The sequence below is a fragment of the Humulus lupulus genome, chromosome 5 (genome assembly GCF_963169125.1).
Source record: "Humulus lupulus chromosome 5, drHumLupu1.1, whole genome shotgun sequence".
NCBI classification, from domain to species: Eukaryota; Viridiplantae; Streptophyta; class Magnoliopsida; order Rosales; family Cannabaceae; genus Humulus; species Humulus lupulus.
Genome location: NC_084797.1, coordinates 33234543 through 33245278, shown reverse-complemented (window position 1 = coordinate 33245278; position 10736 = coordinate 33234543).

Below are 10736 nucleotides of genomic sequence, written 5' to 3'. Positions count from 1 at the left end.
CAATAATGTGGTCTCAACAATAAATCACATATAATCGCATTTATGCCCTCAATGGGCCAAATTACAATTATGCCATTATAAGCTATAAAGGGTCCACATGCACATCTAATATTCATAAACATGCATATAATATATCCATATAACCATATTAATCATGCATGCCTCGTGTTTAAATAACTAAATGTAACGACCCAAATCCGCTAATAAGGCTTGAGGGCCTTGATTCGCGTGCCAGGAGGGCATGATGGGATTTATGTGTGATTTTAATGATTTAAATGAATGGTTATGATTTAAAGCATGTTATATGACTATTTGTTTATCTGAGATGCATGACTATGTATGTTAGTATGCATGTAGGCCCGGATCATGTTAGAAGGGCATAATTGTAATTTTGGCCATGTTGGGCATAACTGCATTGATATGTGATGATTGTTGAGACCACAGGGGTATGTGGGTGTATCAGTGATTTGTGACTCGAGGCGATCCCAGTGAGCAGGCTAGCGGAAAGTCATGACGGGAATTTATACCCGGCTCGGGGCGAGCCTGGGGGTATGAACAGGAATTCAGATAATAGATTGAGATTTATTTTGATGATGGGGAATGTTTAATTGGTGGTTTATCAGGTGTTGGAAAGCAACGGGAAAATATTAGAGACGCTTGAGGATTAGCGGGAATTGGGTAAAATGACTAAAATGGCCCTACTTGGACAAAAGGATTTAGAATTTATGGGAAGGGCATTTTTGTCATTTGGCTTTGAGATAGGTTAAATGAGGCTTTATACACTTAGTGGATTTTGTAGAAAAGAGTATAGGCTGAAAAGAAAGAAAGAAAAAGAAAGAAAGAAAGAGAGAAAAACAAATGGGTTTTTGAAGGGATCGGTTTGGGGTTCTAGCACCTCTTCTCTTCAAATTTCTTGGGGCAAATCCTAGTGGAGAGCAAGGATAGGCTGAGCATCAAGGATCTTGGGTTAGACTTGAAGATTTGGCAAGAACACATCAATGTTTGAGGTAAGTTTTAGAGTTTTCAGTTTTGGGTTTTGACTGGTTTGGGTTGTGTATCTAAGCTGGATTGATGGGAATCTTAGGGGACTTCTGGGCAAGATTTGAGGGAGAGCAAGCTAAGGAGGCCTAGGGTTGAATCAAGGTCGAAATTTGCAGCAATGGTATGATTTCTAAGACTCTATCTTTGTGGTTTGCATGACTTTCTGGTTTAAGGTTGTTCATGGTAGATTTTGAGATTTGGGATAAATGATCTTGGGATTTGAGGATTTGGGATGCTTGGGATGAATGGAGAGTGTTCATAAGCTTGATTTTGAGTTTGGTAAAGATTTGGGGAAGTTTGGTTTGAGATTGGGTGAAAGAAATCGCAGAAATGCGATTTTGGGTTTTCTGGGCTGCAACTAGCGCTACAGCGCTAGTCAGTGGACGCTGTAGCGCTAGTCCCTGTTTCTGGGGGGTGCATTCTGCTTGTAGCGCTACAGTGCCCTCTTTAGAGCGCTGTAGCGCTGCACTGTTCACAGAGGGGAATTTTTGAGTTTTGATGAGGGATTTTGACCTAGGGTTCGGGGCTTGTTTCCGCCACTTTGTTTTGGGGAATTGGGACTTCTCGGGGGCTCGGGATTGGTCCCGAGGCTAGGTATTCGAACTTGGGGTTTGGTGTTGACTTTGACCTATGTTTGTGCCTAGGTGTGCGCTAAGGCTCGTGTGGGATCGTGCTCAAGGAGTCAGGTGATCTAAGCTATTGAAGGGAAAGGTAAGAAAACTATAACACCCGTAGGATAGGGCGTGGGCCCATAGTGTGATTGCGGGGCACAGCCCTATATTGCATGATGAGATGATTGCCGGGCATGGCCCTATATTGCATTACATGTTAGGGTGTAGACTTACATGTATTGATAATTGTATGAATGTTGTTCGATTTATGCTTTGTATGATTATAATGAAATGAACGGCAAGGGCCGAGTGCGGCGTAGGCCGGGTACGGCAGCGGAGCCAGAAGTAACACCTAGCACATGGGATGCTTATGGTGAGGGTAGGACCCAGGGGATACGTGTGATATCCCTACGGTGAGGACCGAGACCCCAGGCTTCGGTAAGGCTTCGGGGGCGGCATGGCCGTGTTTGCTTAGTCTAATGGTTGACTTGTTTGTATGTGGATTATCTGTTATGATAAACTGTATAAATTGCATATGTTATGTTCTGCACGAGTTTTCTTGCTGGGCTTCGGCTCACGGGTGCTCTGTGTTGCAGGTAAGGGCAATGACTGAGTCAACCAACCATGAGTACGGAGAGCGTGAAGCGACGCGTACATGTTTGGCCTGCCCGACTGCTTTGGTTGGGGGTTTATTTGAAAATGGCTGTAATAATCTATGATTTTAGAATTTATCAACTGTAAACTTATTTCAAGATGTAATTAGTTTTCAAACCTTATTTTGGGATCCCAATTGTTTAATACTAGAATTTTTATTGAGTCAACGCATTTTCAAAGATTACAGCCTTAACTTTCTTTATAGTCACACTTTTGTTTCAAAACCTCGGTTAGCGAGCTCATTGCACTGTTTTGCCTTAAAACTCACTTAGTAACGGCTCTAAGGAAGTAGGGCGTTACACTAAACATATACATAAACCAATTATGCCTCTCGACACACTAATCAAGGCCCTAAGCCTTATTAGCAATTTTGGGTCGTTACAATATCCCGAGGCTTGGGGTACCAAAGATGTCCCCGAGGGCAAAATGGTCAAAATCCCCGACATTCCCTCCTAATCTTACTAACTCCAAATATATCCTCAAATATCTATTCCTGTTACCTGATAACATGGTAATGTACTAGATAACCGAAATACCCCTAGACTCGCCTTGAGTAAAGTATTAGGTCCCGTTGGGACTTTCCCGCTAACTTGCTCCCTAGGATCGTCTCGTGTTGAGTAACCCAAATATATCCAAATAGTAATGTGGTCTTGCACATATATCACATATATGCCAAAAATACTTGTTTATCGAGATTTTCGGAAACTATAATAATAAAAGATAAGAGAGATTAAGAGAAAGGGTTTAGAGGTTATGAGCAAGATTTTTACGTGGTTAGGGCGTTAACGAGCCTTAGTCCACGAGACATTTGTATTAGAACTTCAAGAGTCTACAACAATGGGGTTTTCTCTTCATTTTAGCAGAGTAATAGTATGCATACCAAAAAAAAAGACGGGGGCCTTCTCCAGTGCTCTGTTACATGTATTTATAGGTTCACAGGAGCACTGGGCGTGGGCCGGGCTGACCCGGGCCCAATAAAGGTATAAATAATGATGGCTTCTCTATCGGAAGCCCAATACAAAATAGATAAAACATCGAAGAAAAATGCTAACTTGAGCCCATTGGGCCAGCCCAAACCGTAACTATCATCCGACAAATTGGAGCTTTTGGTCTGGACATTTTGAATTACGAGACGGATTCGGGGAACAAGATTGGTCAGAGCAGTGGTGACACAGGTTCAAACTAGCGGCGTACAAACCCGAGGTGGCGTTTTTCATAGATGAAACATGGGGACAACTCCCACGCTTCGCGGGGCAGAGTCAGGGTCATGGATGCTTTATCCTGCCAACCTTGGGGACTCGACCCGGGTCCGTTTACCTCTGTCCCTCTTCGTTTACCATGAGCCCGGATCATCCACCAGGAGCTTGGATCGTTTACCAGGCTTCCAGACCGTTCGTAGCAATCCCGACTTTTATCCCCAGCCAGTTGAACCGTCTCCCGGATGACCGCCCCGGATAATACTTCCCAGACACCTTCCGGGCCTCACCCAGAATTGGGCTGTTGATATCCACCCTGCTCCTTGCCAAACGGGCATGGATTGGGCCCATCCTCAATTGGGCAGTTAGTGGACCTGGAACGCGGTCCTGGGCCCACAGCAGGAAATGAGGATAACATTTACCCCCCAAGCCTTCATCTGGGGGTGCCCGGTGGAGGCTTGCCTTGGTCCCGGATACTTCCAGCTATCTTCCCAGTTCCTTGTTAGAATAGTTGGTCTGTGGCAAGGGGGCTTCGCGTGTCAGGCGGCTGCAAAGCCCGAACCGTCTACCAAGGTCTGGGTTCATTTACTGAAGTCCCAGTTCGTGATGAGGGGTACACGTGTCGCCCAGCAACTGCTGCATCGGTGGCACTTGACCCTGAAAGGTCATCAACCACCTCAAGGGTCGCTAGGCCTAGGCTATTGTGTCAGCTCGGGCTTTGAAGCATCCCATCCGCGTGGGGGCTTTTCATTAATGCTTTTCCGCTGAGGTGGACCGTAGGATGGGGCGAATTTGAAGAGCCTCCTACTCTGGGACGTTGGATCGAAATGGAGCGGATCCAGCACTTGAGTGAACTCATTAATGCCTCTGCACAATCCTGGACCGTTCAATGGGGGATCGATCCTATCCGCTGGATTAGAGATCAGGATTTGGGTCCTTATAAATACTCCCCAGCCATTCCAAGAACTTGGAGGATTTGTTTATGTTTGAGCTTGCCGACGAACTCTTCCACCGTCTGCTCACTCTGCACCATCGCCTTTTCCCAACAGTTCCGGCATCTGCACCTTTGCCTAAGCAAGCGTCTTCAGCCTGTCCTGTCGACGAATTGCTGAACCACCTTCGTCAGTTCAAGACTGAGATTCTGCCGTTCTTATCACTTGAAAACCACAAGTTTTCACGACCAGCAATTCACAGTAAGTTCTTTTGCCGTTTGCCTTTATAGATATACAAACGTATGTTTCCTGTCATTTTTATTATCAGCTTAGGCTGCTAGAACTTGTTTGTGCTTAGAATTAGTTCTAGGGAGGCCACCTGGTCCGAGCCGCTCTGGGCCCTTCCAGGTCTGGATGCTTCCCGGACAAGCGGTGACGAACTGATTTAGGAGTAGCCTACTCTTTGTTCCCAATTAGGGTCTTGTGGTTCCCTGGTGAACCCGGGCCTGATCCGGAGGGGACTCCAAGTAGTTCGTAGGAGACCCCCCGTACCTTAACCGACTTTCTTGGGTTTCGGTAGTGACTGCTTGGTCTTATTTTTCTTTGCTCGCAGATCATAGGCCATGACATCGGGCATCACCCTTCACTTGGAGGAGGAAGTCAACAAGGCCCATGTCCTTCTTCCCGGGTCCCGAATCCCTAAAGGCAGCAGATGGGAGATGGACGCAGTACCGAACCTGTTCTGGAACTACTGGATGTTGTATGCCCTGGAGAACCGCTTGGGCATAGAGTCAACTCCCGGACTCTTCCACAACCCCTTGGCCAGGAAAGAGGAGCGGGCGCATACCTCCGTGAACGGGTTCGGGGCCTGGAGCGTAGGCCACATCAGTGCAGGAGCTACGCTCCTGCTTCATGATTACTTCATGCAGTTCCTAACATTAGTGGGGATCGCACCCTTCCAACTTCTGCCCCAAGCCTACCAATTGCTTGCGGGATGGCGCGTCTTCTGCGCCGCAAAGCAGATCACGAAGCCGACCCCCGCAGAAATCTTGTATTTCTACAAGATGGAGCCGCAGGTCAACGCCAAGGACAAGACCTTGGACGACTTCTATAGGCTCAAGCCGCGGGGCAACTACCCCACTCCCACTAGCTCCAGGAAGCACCCCCTAGACGTTCGACACAACTAGTTCATGACATCTGGGTTCCTCGTAGAGAAGAACCCCACGTTGATGATGGACTTCCAGCGAGTGGGTAAGTGTTTTCCCGATTCTTTACTTTGCCTGCCTTTCCTTTTTTTTTTTATTCTTACTGTATTACCTCGGGTGGCAGGACCTTTTGTCCAGACTCCTCTCACCTAGTTCATCTTGGAACGGAAGAAACTCTACTCCGAGCTGAGCACGGAGGACCTGGAAGTGGGGGGTTACGTTACCACCGAAAACCTCCGACTGATTGGACTGCTCGCGGCCCATCAGAAGATCAACGCCCTGTGCCTCCAGGGAATACAGTGCGAGAAAGATCCTGATATAAGGGAGTAGTTGGCCTTGGAGAACATCAAGGACGTAGAGGCTGTGGCACTTGCGCACGTGGCCAAGCAGAAGAAGGACTTGGCCCAGTCGAAGGAGGCGGCCACTTCCGAGGAGCTGGAAGCCCTCTTCGAGGAGGCAATACCGAACACGGGGACCCCTGGGGCTTGCGTATCCGGGCGAGGTAACTTACCAATGCTTTTCACTTATGCTCCCCAATTTGGGGACTTAGTTAAGGATAGGCTAGCACTTCGAGGCCCCGCGTTCGGGGCTGACGGGGAGACGAGACCTTCGTCTCCCGTTCCCGTAGGCTCGGAAATTCTCATGTACCTGTCCGAGTTCCTCCAATATGAGAATTTCCTGAACCCGGATGACATGGGGGACCGAGTCTACTCTTTCGCGCTAGATGAATTGAGTCATGTCCGGGGCTTAGATAAGGGTTTGTCCCTGGCCGCTCTTAGTTTTGACTTCTCTATTTGCATGTTAATTGTACTGACTCCTTTTCATTTGTGTTTGTTTCAGTAGATTTCGACATGTCCGATCCCGTGGACGAGATGAAGCAGCTTCTTGAGATCCGGGCTGCCAGGGCAGCCAAGGTCGCGGGAAAGAAGGCTGCCAAGAACTTCCCCCACAGCAAGGAGACGCCAGGGTCGGATCCTCGAACCCGCCAGGTTGCACTTGCTGCAGTTCCTATTACGGCCGTGGACCCGGCCACCGTCCCCAACCTTCTTATTCACCCCCCAGTGATTGATCTGGAGCTGGGACCTGCGGTAAGCCAGAGTTCTGGGAAGCGGGTCGCAGACCCAAGCGCGGCGGAGGTGGAAACCGGGAACAAGAGGCCCCGGTTGAGGCGGCCTGGCTCGGATGGAGAGTCCTTTGGGGAAAGTCGCCTCGTCGCGAAGGACCTTCCGGGAGCACCGGCCCTTCCCGTCCATCCGGCTTTACCCGAGGATCGGGAAGTCGTCTTGCAAGACGAGCTGCCTAAGCTTATTTCCCGAACCTGGGAGAGTGGCTGAGAAAGTAGGGATGAGACCTACAAGGCCCTGACGATTCATCGTCATGTTGAATTTGTTGAGCGCCCGACAGCTTTTAGTGCCCCTCAGCAGATCGTGAATAGGCTAGTCGTCGAGACGGGCTTCTGTCCTAAGCTGGGGCAGGACACAGCCCCATTCGCAGCGGACCTGCTGGATCAGGTGGGAACACCAGGTCCAATCTCCAACTGAAGCAATACGCCACCATCGCCAACCCAGACATGCTGTTCATTTTCCATGCTCTACGCCATCAATCCACCGCTGTAAGTTTGCTTTGCATCTTCTTTCTTCTTTTCTTTGTTCAATAAGGACTCTTCACACTTTGCTTTGTTCCAGGACGCTCTCCTATCCCATCGGAATGCTGACTTGGTGGCCGAGGCGGCCATGAAGATGGAGACACTCCAACTGGAGTTGGAGGCGGCCGTGAACCAAAGGGTTGCCGCCAAAGAGGCCTTGGCTAGGGAGGCAGCCCAGGGAAATGAGTCCCTGGCCAAAGCGGTTTCTCAGGCCGAAGCAGACCGCACGGAGCTCGATCGGGCCACTTTCCATCATGAAGGGACCATGTCCTGGAAGGAAGCCGAGGCTAACGAGAGGATGGCCCTTCTGGAGGCGGAGCTTCTTCGAGTAAAGACCGCAGTGGAGGCAGCCGCGACTCAGTCTATCCAGGACCAGGAGAAGGTCAAAGATTTGGAGGCCCGGATCCATGAGTTGGATGGTTCGCTTCGCCGGGAGGTGAAGGCGCACGAGGAGACCCGCCATGCAAAAGAGCAGGCAGACGACATGCTGCGCGTCACCTTCGAGGAGGCCATTTACTTGGCCTGGCGCAAGGACAAGAGCACGAACCTCCTGATCTTTCGTGACCCAGTCTCAAAGAGAGCCGAGTTTGAGGCCAAGGAGAAAGAGGACGCAGAGCTCCTGGATGATGAAGCCTAGACCTGGATATTTATCTCGCCCCTTTTTTTTTGTTTTGAAATAACATTTTTACGGACGCGTATGCGTCCAAGACAATTTGTAGTGTTTTATCCAGTTATGTTATTTTTGTTGCTCTTGCTTTTATTATCTTTTTTTTTTTATCACCGTGCTGAGCATTTGGTCCTGGTTCCAAAGGCCTGGACTATATTATTCTTGACTTCAACTTGTCAACTTACTTTAATCCCGTTATCCAGGACCCAACGGCCTGGGCAATTAGGGAGTTGATAGTCGTTACTGAATCTACCCGTCCAGTCTTCAACATTGAAAATCTAATGGCCTGGGCCATGGGGGTTTGATTAGTTTATTTTGAAACCTAGACTATGACCCGCACTCTAACAACCGCGGGCGATGCCCTTGCCCTGGGGCATACAGGATACTTTTATCCTCCGGACAGTGTCTGTCCGGGGCGGGACCAGCCTGAGGCTTGGTCCTCTTTATTATACCCCTGGACATCGTTCATCCAGGGCGGGACCAGCCTCAGGCTTGGTCCTCTTTATTATACCCCCGGACATCATTAGTCTGGGGAGGGACCAGCCTGAGGCTTGGTCCTCTATATCATACCCCCAGACATCGTTCGTCTGGGACTGGACCAGCCTGAGGCTTGGTCCTCTTTATTATACCCCCGAACATCGTTCGTTCGGGGTGGGACCAGCTTGAGGCTTGGTACTCTTTATTATACCCTTGGACATCGTTCGTCCGAGGGGGGACCAGCCTGAGGCTTGGTCATCTTTATTATACCCCCGGACATCGTTCGTCCGAGGCGGGACTAGCCTGAGGCATGGTCCTCTTTATTATACCCCCGGACATCGTTCGTCTGGGGCGAGACCAGCCTGAGGCTTGGTCCTCTTTATTATACCCCCAGAACACATTCGTCCGGGGTGGGACCAACCTGAGGCTTGGTCCTCTTTGTTATACCCTAGGACATCGTTCGTCCGGGGTGGGACCAGCCTGAGGCTTGGTCCTCTTTATTATACCCCCGGACATCATTCGTCCGGGGTAGGACTAGCTTGAGGCTTGGTCCTCTTTATTATACCCCCGGACATCATTTGTCTGGGTTGGGACTAACCTGAGGCTTGGTCCTCTTTATTATACCCCCAGACATCGTTCGTCCGGGGCGGGACCAGCCTGAGGCTTTGTCTAACGAGGTATGCACCCCCAGACCCTGCCGGTCTGGGTCGGGACTAGGCCTGAGCCTTGTGCCCCGCGTGGTATTTGTTTATACCAGGGATACCCCCTGAGTGAGCGGAGACTGGTCTGGGGTCACTTAAGTATAATTTTCATTGTTTAATAACATTTCTTTATGGCGTTTTGTACACGCCATTTTTATTATTCAAGGAATCGCCCTAAGGCGTACATTATTTACAACGAAAATATAAAAATGGAACATGTTCTTCTGAGTACTGATAGTATTTACGGAGATGTTCCGCGTTCCAGGCTCTTGGGACTTCCGTGCCATTAAACCACTTTAAACGGTATGTTCAGGGGCACACTTCATGCTGGATCTCGTACAACCCTTCCCAATTTGGACCCAGAACCCCCACTCCCGGATCTTGGGTGGTAAGGAAGACTCTTCACAGGATCAGATCGCCGGGTTCGAACCTTCGACATTTTACTTTAGAGTTGAAATTTCGGGCGATCTTGCCTTGGTACATATTCAACTACACTTGTAACTCTTCCAAGTTCTCCTCGATGAGATCTAGGGATTCCTGGAGTAAGGTGTGGTTCTGGCGGGCTCGTACGTGTCTCTTCGGTGAGACAGGATGGTTGTTTCAATAGGGATGATAGCTTCGCATCCGTAGACCATGGAGTAGGGAGTGTGCTTAGTGGATGTCCTTTCGGTGGTCCGATAAGCCCACAACACGCGTGGCAGCTCTTCGGGCCACTTACTCTTGCAGGATTGGAGTTTTTTCTTTAACGTCCCTTTCAAGATTTTGTTGGTGGCCTCTGCCTGCCCGTTTGCTTGGGGCTTGGTGACCGCAGAGAAGCTTTTGACGATACCATGTCTTTCACAGAAATCGGTGAAGTGGATGCTGTCAAACTATTTTTCGTTGTCGGATACAATCTTATAGAGAAGCCCGTACCGACACACGATATTGTTGATGACGAAATCTAGGGCCTTCTTTGAGGTGATTGTACTCATGGGTTCCACCTCAACCCATTTGGTATAATAGTCGACGGCCATGATGGTGTATTTCATCCCCCCCCCCTTCTCGGTCGGGAGTGATCCTACCATATCGATTCCCCACACAGCGAAAGGCCAGGGGCTTATCATCAAGGTTATTTCTGTTGGCAAGGCTCTCGGGACCTTCGCGTACCTTTGGCACTGCTCGCACTTGCGGACGTAGTCAATACAGTCTTTCTTCATAGTTGGCCAAAAATATCCTTGACGCATGATCTTTTTGGATAGACTGAGCCCGACTGTAGGGTCTTCGCAGAAGCCTTCGTGCACTTCATGCAGAATGGCGCTTATTTCGGTCCCGGACACGCACCTGAGATATGGGATGGACAATCCCCTGCAGTAGATTTTTGCATCCATCATGACGTACCTGTGGACATGGTACTGAAGCTTCTTGGCTACGGCCCTGTCTGGTGGCAACACGCCGGTTGTCAGATAGTGGACAAGGGGTCCCATCCAGGACGCAGAGTGTTCAATGGTGTTGATCGCGGAGACTTGGATGCTTGGCATGGGGAGATGGTTAACGGGGACCAGTCCGGACAGCACTGCTTCGGCATCGGTGGCTAATTTTGCTAGCGTGTCTGTGAACACATTTTTCTC